The sequence below is a fragment of the Chiloscyllium plagiosum genome, unplaced genomic scaffold (genome assembly GCF_037043375.1).
Source record: "Chiloscyllium plagiosum isolate Xiang-an unplaced genomic scaffold, Cpla_swu_hap1 HiC_scaffold_45, whole genome shotgun sequence".
Lineage (NCBI taxonomy): Eukaryota > Metazoa > Chordata > Chondrichthyes > Orectolobiformes > Hemiscylliidae > Chiloscyllium > Chiloscyllium plagiosum.
In genome coordinates, this window is record NW_028270183.1 from 70,916,401 (window position 1) to 70,929,737 (window position 13,337).

Sequence of the window (13,337 nt, forward strand, 5' to 3'; positions counted from 1 at the left end):
AATTAAGAATCTCATGATGACCATTAATCCATTGTCAATTGTTGGGCAAACCTCTCTGGATCACTGATGTCCTTTAGGGAAGGAATCTGCCATCCTTACCTGATCTGACCTACATGTGACTCCAGTCCCATAGCAATAACTGCCCTCCGTGCAATTAGGGATCGGCAACTAATGCTGGCCTAGCCAATGATTCCCTAATTCCCTGAACAAATTTTAAAAACATCAAAAAGGAATTGATGAGATGGTAAACTTTGCATGATTAGCAAATATAGTCAGGGTGTGTACCCAATGAAAACAAAGGCGCACAAATAATGAAAACTTCTGGTAAACCAGAGGTTTGGGACTATATTTTTAGAGCCCACAAGCTGAAAGACGTAAAGCAAATAAAGTTGGAGAAAATTGATTTAGGAAGGTCAATTGTTGCAAAGTATAAACAAAAACAGCACGAGGCTGCGTGTCTCCGATGTTATTCTACTCAAACAAGCTGCTGGTATGGGACTTCTTCCTGGAACAGTTGGATTTGGCAGAATTTCCCTTCCTTCAATCAGTGGAGCGATTCCCATGAATCCTCAACAGGAATGCTCCAAGTTTGGTGAAGATGACGCAGGGATTTTTTACTCTCACATTTTGCTGTCAGAAGGGACAAAGTGTGAGAGATTGGGCAATAGACTGTGCCTTACGACCATAAGATCATCGGATATAGGAACAGAAATTAGGCTATTCAGCCCATCGAGTCTGAACCACGATTCAATTATGGCTGGCAAGTTTCTCAAAACGATTCTCCTGCATTCTCTCTGTAACCCTTGATCCCTTTGATACTCAAGAAGCTAACTACCTCTATCTTATATATACACAATGACCTGACCTCCACTGCCTTCTGTGAAAACGAATTCCATAAATTCTCCATTCTCTGGCTGAAGACGTTTCTCCTTACCTCTGTTCTTAAAAGATTTCCCTTTACTGTAAGGTTGTATCCTTGGGTCCTAGAGTCTCCTACCAATGGAAATCTTCTCACCATCCGTACTGTCCAGGCCATTTAGTATTCTGTATGCTTCAATTAGATTCCCCACATCACTCTGAACTCCATCGAGAACAGACCCAGAGTCCTCAAACGTTCTCATATGTTAAGCTTTTCATTCCTGGGACCATTTTCGTGTACATCCTGTGAACCCATTCCAAGGTCAGCACATCCTTCCTGAGATATGGGGCTCAGAACAGCGCACAATACTCCGAATATGGTCTGACAAGAGCCTTATAGAGCCTCAGAAGTACGTCCCTGCTCTTATATTCAAATCCTTTCCAAATAAATGCCATCATTGCGTTTGCCTTCCTAACTACTGACCCAACCTGCAAGTTTTCATTGAGAGAATCCTGGAGTAGAACTCCCAAGTCCCTTTGCACTTCAGACATCTGAATTTTCTCAGTAGTCCATGTTTTTATTCTTCCTAACAAAGTGCATGTTCCCACAATTTCCCACTTTGTACTCCATCTGCCATTTCTTTGATCATTATCCAAATCCTTCGTGAGCCTCCCTGCCTCGTCGACGTTACCTGTCCCTATGCTTATCTTTGTATTATCTTCAAACGTAGGTAGAATGCCTTCAGATCCTTCATCTGGATCGTTAATGTATAAAGTGAATAGCTGTGGACCCAACACTGAGCCTTATGGAACACCATTTGTCACCGACTGTCAACCTGAGAGAGACACGTTTATCGACATTCTTTGCTTTCTGCCAGACAGCCAAACTTCTATCCATGCTAGAACCTTGCCTCTAACACCATGGGCCCTTGCCTTACTCAGTAGCCTTCTGTCGGCACATTGTCAAAGATCTTCTGGAAGTCCTGGTGGATGACATCTATTGTCTCTCCTTGTTCTAAGCTGACCGTTACGTCGTCAAGGTTTTCTAGCAGATTTTCCAGGCATGACCTCCCCTTGATGAAACCATGGTAACTTTGTCCTACTTTACCATTCACATCCAAGTATTCAGAAATCTCATCCTTCACAATGTATTCCAGGATCTTACCCACAGCCAAGTTTAGATTAGTCAGTCTGTAATTTTCCGTTTTTTGCTTTACTTTTTTAAACAGGGGTATCACGTTAGCGATTTTGCAGTCCTCTGGGAATCTCCCTGATTCGAGAGATTCCTGAAAGATCACCACCAACGCCTCCACTGTCTCATCAGCTATCTGCCTTAGAAATCTGGAGTGGAGTCCATCTGGTCCAGGTCATGTTGCGGCTGTACGGAACACTGGTTAGGCCACTGTTGGAATATTGCGTGGAATTCTGGTCTCCTTCCTATCGGAAATATGTTGTGAAAATTGAAATGGTTGAGGAAAGATTTACAAGGATGTTGACAGGGTTGGAGGATTTGAGGTATAGGAAGAAGCTGTACAGTCTAGGGCTGTTTTCCCCTGAGCGTTGGAGGCTGAGGGGTGACCTTCTAGAGATGTACAAAATTATGAAGGGCATGGAGAGGATAAATGGATAAAGTCTTTTCCCTGGGGAGTCCAGAAATAAAGGGCATAGTTTTAGGGTGAGAGGAGAAAGATGCTGGGTGGCACGGTGGCACAGTGGCAAGCAATGCTACCTCACAACACCAGAGACTCGGGTTCAATACTCGCCTCAGGCTGTGTGGACTCTGTGTAGAGTTTGCACATTTTCCCTATGTCTGCGTGGGTTTCCTCCCACAATCGAAAAATGTGCAGGCTAGGTGAATTGGCTATGCTAAATTGCCTGTAATGTTAGGTTAAGGGGTAAATGTAGGGGGATGGGTCTGGATGGGGGTGGGTCGGTGTGGATTTGTTTCCACACTTTAAGAAATCTAAATGTAAAAGAGACCTAAAGGGCAACTTTTTCACACAGACGGTGGTACGTGTATAGAATGAGCTGCCAGAGGATGTGGTGAAGGCTGGTACAATTGTAGCATTTAATAGGCATTTGGATGGTTATATGAATAGGAAGAGTTTGGAGGGATATGGGCCGGGTGCGGCAGGTGGGACTAGATTGGGTTGGGATATTTGCTAGACATGGACGGATTGGACTGAAGGGTCTATTTCCATGCTGTACATCTCTATGCCTCTATAACTCACAGAGTGAGTTCGTAACTGCAATTAGTGTGAATGGTATTTGGAGGAATATATGCAATTAGAAAGTTAAAGTTAGGTTGGAGTTTGTTTAAGGGAATCGGAATATAGAGGTAAAGACCTCATGAAGCAGATGCATTGAGTGTTGGTGAGAATGTACCTGAGGTATTGAGTGCTGTATTGGTGACCTAATCTAAGAAATATTACACTGATCACAGAGGACGTGCAATGGACATTCTCCAGATTAATTCCTGAGATGACAAGATTTTCTGATGGGGAGATTTGTCTTGCGACTTCTCCAGTTTCAAAGCATGAGAGGTGATCGCAGTGAAATTTCTACAATCTATGATACATGTGATGAGAAGGAAATAAATAGGATGTTCCTCTAGCTGTCTACTCTATATTTAAGGCAAATAATGACAGGATAAGGGATATGCCATTTAAGACTGTAATAAGGAGAAAATTCTTCCCTCAGAGGGGATTGACTAACACAGGGGCATCGAAGCCTTATGGCAGGGCAAGATTAAGGAGAATCCCCAGATATTCTTCACGTATATCAAGTGAAACGGAACAACCAGGGAACATGTAGGGCCTATTAGTGACTTGCCAAGTTGCATCCCAACTCAATTCATGGTAGGAAGGTGTTTGTGCGACTGGAGCCCAATTTCCCCTGGTGTACCGCAGAGATCAGTGCTGTGTCCCTTATTATTTCTGGTATTCATAAGTGATGTGAATGTGAAGTGTGTAGGGGGAGTGTGATAGGTAAGTTTGTGTTTGACACAAAAATTGGCCGGGTGGTTGGCAGTGAGGAGGAAGATACAGATGGAATGGTCAGATGGTCAGATCAATGGCAGATGGAATGTAACCCTGATAAATATGAGGTGATACACTTTGGAAGAAGGAACCAGACAGGGGAGTACTCAAAGAATGGCACCACACGAGGAAGCTCAGAACGTGCTTCTCCACACACCCCTGAATGTGACTGGATATGATAATTGATGAGTTCAGCATGACTGTAGATAAAGCCTTTATTCATTGACACAAAGATTATATGAGTTTTATACAGCACTTTGGTAAGGCCAAATGAAATATTGTGCGCAGTTCTGGGAGCCACATTACAGGAAGGATGTGATTGTACTGGATGAGGTGCAGAAGAGATTCACTAGGATGTTCCCTGGGATGGAACATATGAGATGTGGAGAGAGGCTGGGTAAGTTCGAGTTATTTATTTTGGAGCAGAGGAAGTTGAGTGGGTAAGATTACAAGGGGCAATGACGGGGTGAATAGACAACAGCTGTTCTTTTTAGTCAAAGTGTCAGCTTCCTTCCAGTCTGAAACCAGGGAATGGAGAATGGAGAACAGAGAAACATGACATAACTACTTCACTTCTGTCTTCACAGAAAAAGACATAAACAAAGCCTTCCCAACAATAGGAGAAAACCTGAGTCTGACGAGAAAATGATGTAGAATTAAATTAGTAAATAAACTAATTTGCAGTAATTATTGGAGCTGAAAATAATGGGTATAGGAAAAAATCAACACACATTGATTAAATGGGAAACATATTTGAGAAACTAACTGGTAGATCAATTGCGGAAAAAAAAACAATAGAAGCATTGAACTTGGAATTTCAGCAAGAATTGTAATAGAGTCCCAAGCCTAATGTGCAAAGTAAAAGCACATGGGATAGGGGGTAAAATATGAACATGATGTTAAAATGGGAGTGTTGTCAGGAAATAATGAGTAGGAATAAATGGGTGGTTTTCAGTTTGGAAGGCTCATGAGGCATCGCAATGATTGGTGCTGGGGCGCCAGATATTCACAATACATCTCAAACATCTCGTTGAGGGAATCAAATGCAAAGTTTCCAAGTCTGCTGACGGAACTAGGATTTTGAAAAGTGAGGAGGATGTGAAAAAAGCTTCAAGGTGATTGAAACAAATGGAGTGAATGATTAAATATGTGGCAGATGAAGAACAGTGTGGATAGATATGATGTTGTCTACTTTGTTGGGAAACACTAAAATTCCAGAAAAACCATTGGAAAAAGGAGTGGTTGAGAAATGTCGATCTATGAAGGGAACTGCACTTTTCTTCTGTTATTGTTTGGACAGGCATCTGAGTTCCATGCAGGGCAGTGAGTTCTGAAGACAGAAGCCAGGATTGGGAATACATTGGCACACAGACCAGTTTACAAAGACCTACCAAGTGGGGAGCTGTAACATTGAAAAGGATCTGGGATCTCCCTGTACACCAGCCACTGAAAGCAAGATTGCAGGAGCAGAAAGCAGTCAGGAAGGTAAATGAGGTGTTGACCATCATTTCATAGAACATAGCAGAATACAGCGCAGTACAGGCCCTTCGGCCCTCGATGTTGCGCCGATCCAAGCCCACCTAACCTACACTAGCCCACTATCCTCCATATGCCTATGCAATGCCCGCTTAAATGCCCATAATGAGGGAGAGTCCACCACTGCTACTGGCAGGGCATTCCATGAACTCACGACTCGCTGAGTAAAGAACCTACCCATAACATCTGTCCTATACCTACCCCCCCTTAATTTAAAGCTATGCCCCCTTGTAATAGCTGACTCCATATGAGGAAAAAGATTCTCACTGTCGACCCTATCTAAACCCCTAATCATCTTATACACCTCTATCAAGTCACCCCTCAACCTTCATTTCTCCAATGAAAACAACCCCAAGTGCCTCAGCCTTTCCTCATACGATCTTTCTACCATACCAGGCAACATCCTGGTAAACCTCCTCTGCACCCATTCCAGTGCCTCCACATCCTTCCTATAGTATGGCGACCAAAACTGCACGCAATACTCCAGATGTGGCCGCACCAGAGTCTTATACAACTGCAACATGACCTCAGTACTCCGGAACTCAATTCCTCTACCAATAAAAGCCAGTACGCCATATGCCTTCTTCACCGCACTATTTACCTGGGTGGCAACTTTCAAAGATTTGTGTACATGGACACCAAGATCCCTCTGCTCATCCACACTACCAAGTATCCGACCGTTAGCCCAGTACCCCATCTTTTTATTACTCTTACCAAAGTGAATCACCTCACACTTAGCTACATTGAACTCCATTTGCCACCTTTCTGCCCAGTTCTGCAGCTTATCTATATCCCGCTGTAACCTGCCACATCCTTCCTCACTGTCTACAACTCCTCCGACTATCGTATCATCCGCAAACTTGCTCACCCAACTTTCTAACCCCTCCTCCAGGTCATTTATAAAAATGACAAACAGCAATGGTCCCAAAACAGATCCTTGCGGAACACCGCTAGTGACGGCACTCCAAGATGAACCTTTGCCATCAACTACTACCCTCTGTCTTCTTCCAGCCAGCCAACTCCTAATCCAAACCTCCAACTCACCCTCAATGCCATACCTCCGTATTTTTTGCAGTAGTCTACCATGGGGAACCTTATCAAATGCCTTACTAAAATCCATATACACCACATCTACTGCTTTCCCCTCGTCCACCTCCTTAGTCACCTTCTCAAAGAATTCAATAAGGTTTGTGAGGCACGACCTGCCCTTCACAAAACCATGCTGACTATCCTTGATCACATTATTCCTATCCAGATGTTCATAAATCCTATCCCTTACAATTCTCTCTAAGATTTTGCCCACAACAGAAGTGAGACTCATCGGCCTATAGTTACTAGGGTTATCCCTACTCCCCTTCTTGAACAAGGGAACCACATTTGCTAGCCTCCAATCTTCTGGCACTACTCCTGTAGACAACGAGGACATAAAAATTAAGGCCAATGGCTCTGCAATCTCCTCCACTGCTTTCCAGAGAATCCTAGGATAAATGCCATCAGGCCCAGGGGACTTATCTATTTTCACCCTTTCCAGAATTTCCAACACCTCTTTTCTACATACCTCAAAGCCATCCATTCTACTTAATTGTGACACAGTACTCACACTGACAACAATGTCCTGTTCCTGATTGAATACTGACGAAAAGTATTCATTCAGTGTCTCCCCAATCTCTTCAGCCTCCACACGCAACTTCCCACTACTATCCTTGACTGGTCCTATTCCTACCCTAGTCATTCTTTTATTCCTGACATACCTATAGAAAGCCTTAGGGTTTTCCCTAATCCTACCAACTAAGGGCCTTTCATGTCCCCTCCTTGCTGCTCTTAGCTCTCTCTTCAGGTCCTTCCTGGCTACCTTATAACTCTCAATCGCCCCAATTGAACCTTCACGCCTCATCTTTACATAGGCCGCCCTCTTCCATTTAACAAAGGATTCCAATTCCTTATTAAACCACGGCTCCCCTCACACGACCCTTTCCTCCCTGCCTGACGGGCACATACTTGCTCCTTGAACAAGCTCAACATATCAATTACACCTTTGCCTTGAAGCTTACTTTTCCAGGCCACACATCCTAAGTCATGCCTCACTGCATCATAATTTCCCTGCCCCCATCTATAACTCTTGCCCTGCAGTCCACACTTATCCATCTCCATCACTAGAGTAAAGGTCACCGAATTGTGGTCACTGTCCCCTAAGTGCTCACCTACCTCTAATTCTAACACCTGGCCTGGCTCATTACCCAGAACCAAATCCAGTATGGCCTCACCTCTTGTTGGCCTATCTACATATTGTGTCAGGAAACCCTCCTGCACACATTGGACAAACACTGACCCATCTAACGAACTTGAGCTATAGCTTTCCCAATTAATATCAGGAAAGTTAAAGCCCCCCATAACAACCACCCTATTACTTTCACTCTTCTCTTGAATCATCCTCGCAATCCTTTCTTCTACGTTTCTAGGACTATTAGGAGGCCTGTAAAAAACTCCTAACAGGGTGACCTCACCTTTCCTATTCCTAACCTCAGCCCAAACTACCTCAGATGGCGAGTCTTCATCCATCGTCCTTTCCACAGCTGTAATACTATCTTTGACAAGCAATGCCACACCTCCCCTTCTTTTAACCCCACCTCTGACCCTACTAAAACATTTAAACCCTGGAACCTGCAACAGCCAATCCTGTCCCTGTTCTACCCATGTCTCCGTAATAGCCACAACATCGAAGTCCCAGGTACCAACCCACGCTGCAAGTTCACCTACCTTATTTCGTATACTTCTTGCATTGAAGTGTACACACTTCAAAACACTTTCCTGTTTACAGGCACCCTCCTTTGAAATTGATGCCATGTTCCTAACCTCCCTACACTCCAGGTCCTGCACCCTAAAGCTACAGTCTGGGTTCCCATGCCCCTGCAGAGTTAGTTTAAATCCCCCCCCAAGAGCACTAGCAAACCTCCCACCTATTTCAGGGGGACTTGAGTCGAGGAGTAAGGGTGTCTCAGTGCAGCTGTACAGGCTCTTGGTGAGACCTCAACTCGAACATTGTGCAGTGTTATGTGCAGTTTTGGTCTCCGTACCATATAAAGGACAAACCTGACATTGAGGTGTGCAGCGAAGGATGACCAGACTGATCTCTGGGATGACAGACTTTTTGTGAGAGCAGAGTTTGGGGCGACTGAGCCTGTATTCCATGGGGTTTAGGAACATGATTGGAGATCTCAGTGAGATATATAAAACACTGCCAGGGTTAGGTAGATTGGAAGCAGTGATGATAATTCCCCTGGCTGGGACGTCTAAAACAAGAGGCCACACTATTAGGTACAGACAGGTCACATTGCATTTGAATACGAATAAATGTCTGAACTCAGAGACTGGTGAACCTGGGAATTCTCTCTCACATAAGGCTGTGGAAGACAAGGCACGAAAGACTAATAAGGATTTCTAAACACCGAAAGGATGGGGGGAGAGCAGGAGTATGGTGTAGAAATAAAGGATCAGCCATCATTATATTGAATTGGATAGCAAACTCGACAGACCCAGTGGACTACCACAGTTCCTATTTTATAGCTTCACAAGGTAAATCACATTAAGGGATGTGTACAGTGTGTGGGGAAAGTGCATTGAGGAGATGTTCAGACATTAACTGAAATGGGGCAGGCTCAATGTGCTGTATGGCCTATTACATTCCCGATGTTTCTGTGCAGTTTGTGGGAAAGCTCTGTAAATGTTGTCACAAGTTCACAGATGTTAGGAAGGACGTCTCTGCAGGGTCAACAGGACTGTCTTTCCAGTTCCCTTTTCCATACCGAGGCTGGGGCTGGGTGTTCTGTCAGGTTTTATCCTTTAAGACGTCGGAGCAGTTTGATACAATAGAGCGTCTTGCTTGGTCTTTTCAGAGACCATTGAAGAGTTTATCACATGTCTGTGTGTCTGGAATCACTTTTAGGCCAGACCAGGAAAGAACGGGAGATTTACTTCCTGAAAGTACATTGGAAAAGCAAATTGGTGTTTACGAGCGACAGTGACTTCATGGTCACTGTTACTGACACCAGATTTGAGATCTCGATATTTTATTAATTGTTCTTAACTTCCACCAGCTGCCAGAGCATTAACCTGGTCTGGATTATTAATCCAGTGACTTTTCCAAAATAGCACCATATCCACATGGGGACCAATCAGAAACCACATAGAGCAAGTTATGTCTGTGCTGCTTGATAGCGCTATCAAAAGTCAGGGCCCATTGCCTTTGTCTTTTCTGCTGTGTTCAGCTGTTTCTTCATGTCACGTGCAGCAAATCGAATTGGTTGAAGACTGGCATCTGTGATTCTCTGGGCATCGTGATGAAGGTGAGTTGAATCATCGACTCAACACCCCTGGCTAGGATGGTACAGATATTATTTCCTTGTTTTTTCCACAGATGTGCAGAGCTGTTCCATTGATAGATTGGGAATAATTGTGGAGCCCTCTCCATCAGTTAGTTGTTTAATCGTCTATCACGATTTTTGGCCGGATGTGGGAGGCTGCAGAGTTCGATCTGAGTGTATTGACCTTGTGACAATTTCGCTCTCTCTATCATTAGATTATGTTTAATTTTGTTTGATACGATTCATTGTCACATGTATCTAAGTTGAGTGAAACTCTGTTTATACACAGCTCTGGCAGATCATTGTGAGAGTTGGAGCTGCCTCTTTTTAGAGACGTGGAGTGGCCAAAATTTAAAAGTCTACTTCAACTGTCTGTTTTTGAAGAGCGACAAAATAGCCAGAAATTAAAATAGATTGCTCCAGCATTAGTGAAAAAAGGGCCTTTGAGAAGGGAATTATTCCAAGCAAAAGAAAGTTTAATCTGATTCGCAAGATTCTGAATCATGCCAATATAGTGATAAAGAAAGTTCTTTTTTAAAAAATTGATGATTTGTAACAGAACACATGTGAAATAATGAAATTGTAGCACATAATTTTTGAAAAATCACTCCAAAAGGTAACTTATTCTGATCTTAGTAAGGATTCTTTGCATCCACAAAAACAGTAACTCAAGTTGTCTTTACGAAGTTAGCTGTGCTTTTGAAAATATTTACAATAGTAATAAGTTCTAGTTAAATATTTGGTAAATAATCATGGATACAGATTTCAACGTGATTCTAAAAGAGATGCCTGGCATGTCTTATCTAATTCGCTAAGAAAAAGGTTAACAGTAGAAATAATAATAATATTGCGATTTTTGTAACGGAATCAACTTTTTAATGTAAAATGTGATCACGGAATTTGATAAGAGATAGCCTGCCCATTGGAGAATAGAATTTATGCAATCCTTCAAGATAAACAATGAGGGGTGTTACTAAAAAGAGTACAGTCACGAACTTTGGAATGCATTATAGAAAGATCCCAAGGATTAGAGATAACAAAAATCTTTAAACATCCGAAACATATAAGAACCTCGGGCTCTCCATACGAGTGTCCATCATTGATCAGTTGTTTTACAAGACTGGTTCTGCAGAAGGGGAGTGGAGGGGACACTGACAAGGCTGTGTACGATCATTGCAACACAGAACGTATAAAAATACTGTCTTTTTACTGCAAAATCGGAGTGGGTCATTGATTTGCCTTCTGATCTGAGCGAAAGATTAACGAAAGGATTGTCTTCTCATGTCAAAAACAGATTCGAGGAGGACCCTTTGCTATTCTCCCAGCATTAACCAGGTTTTGCCTGAATTAAAATCAATTCCGTGCCTGTGCCCTGTCTGCCTCCAGAGTCTTTGTCCCTATCTGGGGAATCTCGCTCCTACAATAAGCAAGGGCATACAGATCACAGTGTAAAGGAAAAACTGAGACTGAGGCACACAGGCTACAGCAGAAAGGGCATGCAATAGGCAACATCAATGTGAGCAAGATAAGCTTTTTTTGAAGTTGGAGAGTCCTTAGTTTAATAATGGCTGGGAAGATGCTGTTCATGAGCCGCTGGTTTGTGTGTTCAAGCTTCTGTATTGTCTGCATGGTGGAAGAGATTGTAGAAGATCCAGGGTTCTATGGGTCTTTGATAATGTTGTCAGCCTTTCCGCAGCAGTGAGCTGTGTAAATGGAGACAATGGATGGGACGTTGGTTTCCGTGATGGCATGGGCTGTGCACACACCCTTCTGTCATTTCTCTTACTGTCCTGGGCTGGGCTGTGGCCACACCAGGTTATTATGCACCCAGATAGTTTGCTGTCAGTGGTGCATTTGTAGAAATTGGTGAGGGTCCTTGTGGACATGTCAAATGTCCTGAGCTCCCAGAGAAAGAAGAGGCGTTCTTGTGCCATCTCGACTGTCACATCTTCATGGGAAGTCGGTTATCATCACTCCAAGCAACTTAATGTTTTCCACCCTTTCAACTTCAGTTCCATTGATGCAGATGGGGGCGTGTTCTACTCCTTTCTTTCTGAAGTCATTGATCAGTTGGTTAGTTCTGCTGACGTTGAAAGAGAGGATGGTCTCACTGCAGCACATCACCAAGTCCTCAATTTCCGTTCTGTATTTTGACTTGCCATCATTACATACCTGTCCTACTATGATGGTCTCATCAGTGAACATGTAGATGGCATTCGTTCAAAATTTGGCAATACAATCGTGGGTGTACAGGGAGTATAGTAGGGGGCTGAGGACACTTCCTTTGCGATTTCAGTGTAGATTGTTATCATGGAAGAGACGCACTTTCCTGTTTTCACTGATTGTGCACTCTAGGTCAGAAAGCTGAGCATCCAATTTCAGAGGGCGGAGCCAAGACTAAGGTCAGGGAGTTTTGTGATTATTCTGAAGAGAATAATGGCGTTGAAGGTGGAACTATAGTCAATGAGCAGGAATCTGACGTGGGTGTACTTGTTGTCCAGATGCCACCCGCTATGGATCCATTCCACTGGTTGGCAAACTGTAGGGGATCGAGGCAGGCTGGGAGACTGGAACTGATGTGGGCCATGACTAGCTTCTCAAAGCACTTCACTCCCCTCAGTCTCCTGCGCTCTAAAGAGAAATGTCCCAGCTTATCCAACCTCTCCCTATGACTCAGACTCTGGCAACATCCTTGTAAAGTTCCAGTTCAATACTATCCTTCCTATTGCAAAGTGACCAAAATTGAACACAATGCTGAACTTGGAAATATCTGGAACTGTAAGTTTTACTCTGCTGCCAATTATTATGCTGCTGTGATTTTGTTTTATTTTTTGTGTTATTCTGAAATCTTATTATTCATTGAATCCTCTGACGGCTATCCCCTCGGGTGAACGTCGTCCTGACTGCTTGAAATTGAATCAATCTATTTTGTTTGGACTGATATTTTGAAGCCGCTGTATATCAGAAAACAGGAAGAGATGATGATTGATTGTGCAGTGTGTGTCCTTTACTGGACCAGTTTGACTCTCCAGGCACCTGAAGCTTTTATTGTGGTCAGAGTACCTCAGAATCGTTACATCACAGAAGAAAGCTGTCTAGCCCATTGTAGGTCCATGCACATAGAACAATACAGCTCAGTACCTACAACATCCTTCAGCACTGCCGACAGATCCACCGACCTTACTGTCAACCGTAAATTTACTAACTCATCCTTCTATATCCTCATTAAGGTCATTTCCAAAAGGACAAACAACAGTCACTCCAAAGTCGATCCTTGCAGTATGCCACTAGTAACTAAACTCCAGGTTGAACATTCCCCATCAACTACCACCTTCTGTCTGGTTTCAGCAAGCCAATTTGTGATCACCCACAATTCTACGTCTCCATATTTTCTAGGAGAAAGTAAGGACTGCAGATGTTTGAGATCAGAGTCGGGAATGTGGTGCTGGAAACGCACAGCAGGTCAGGTAACATCCGAGGAGCGAGGAGAAAATGAAGACTGCAGATGCTGCCGACCAGAAAACTGATTCCTGATGAAGGGCTT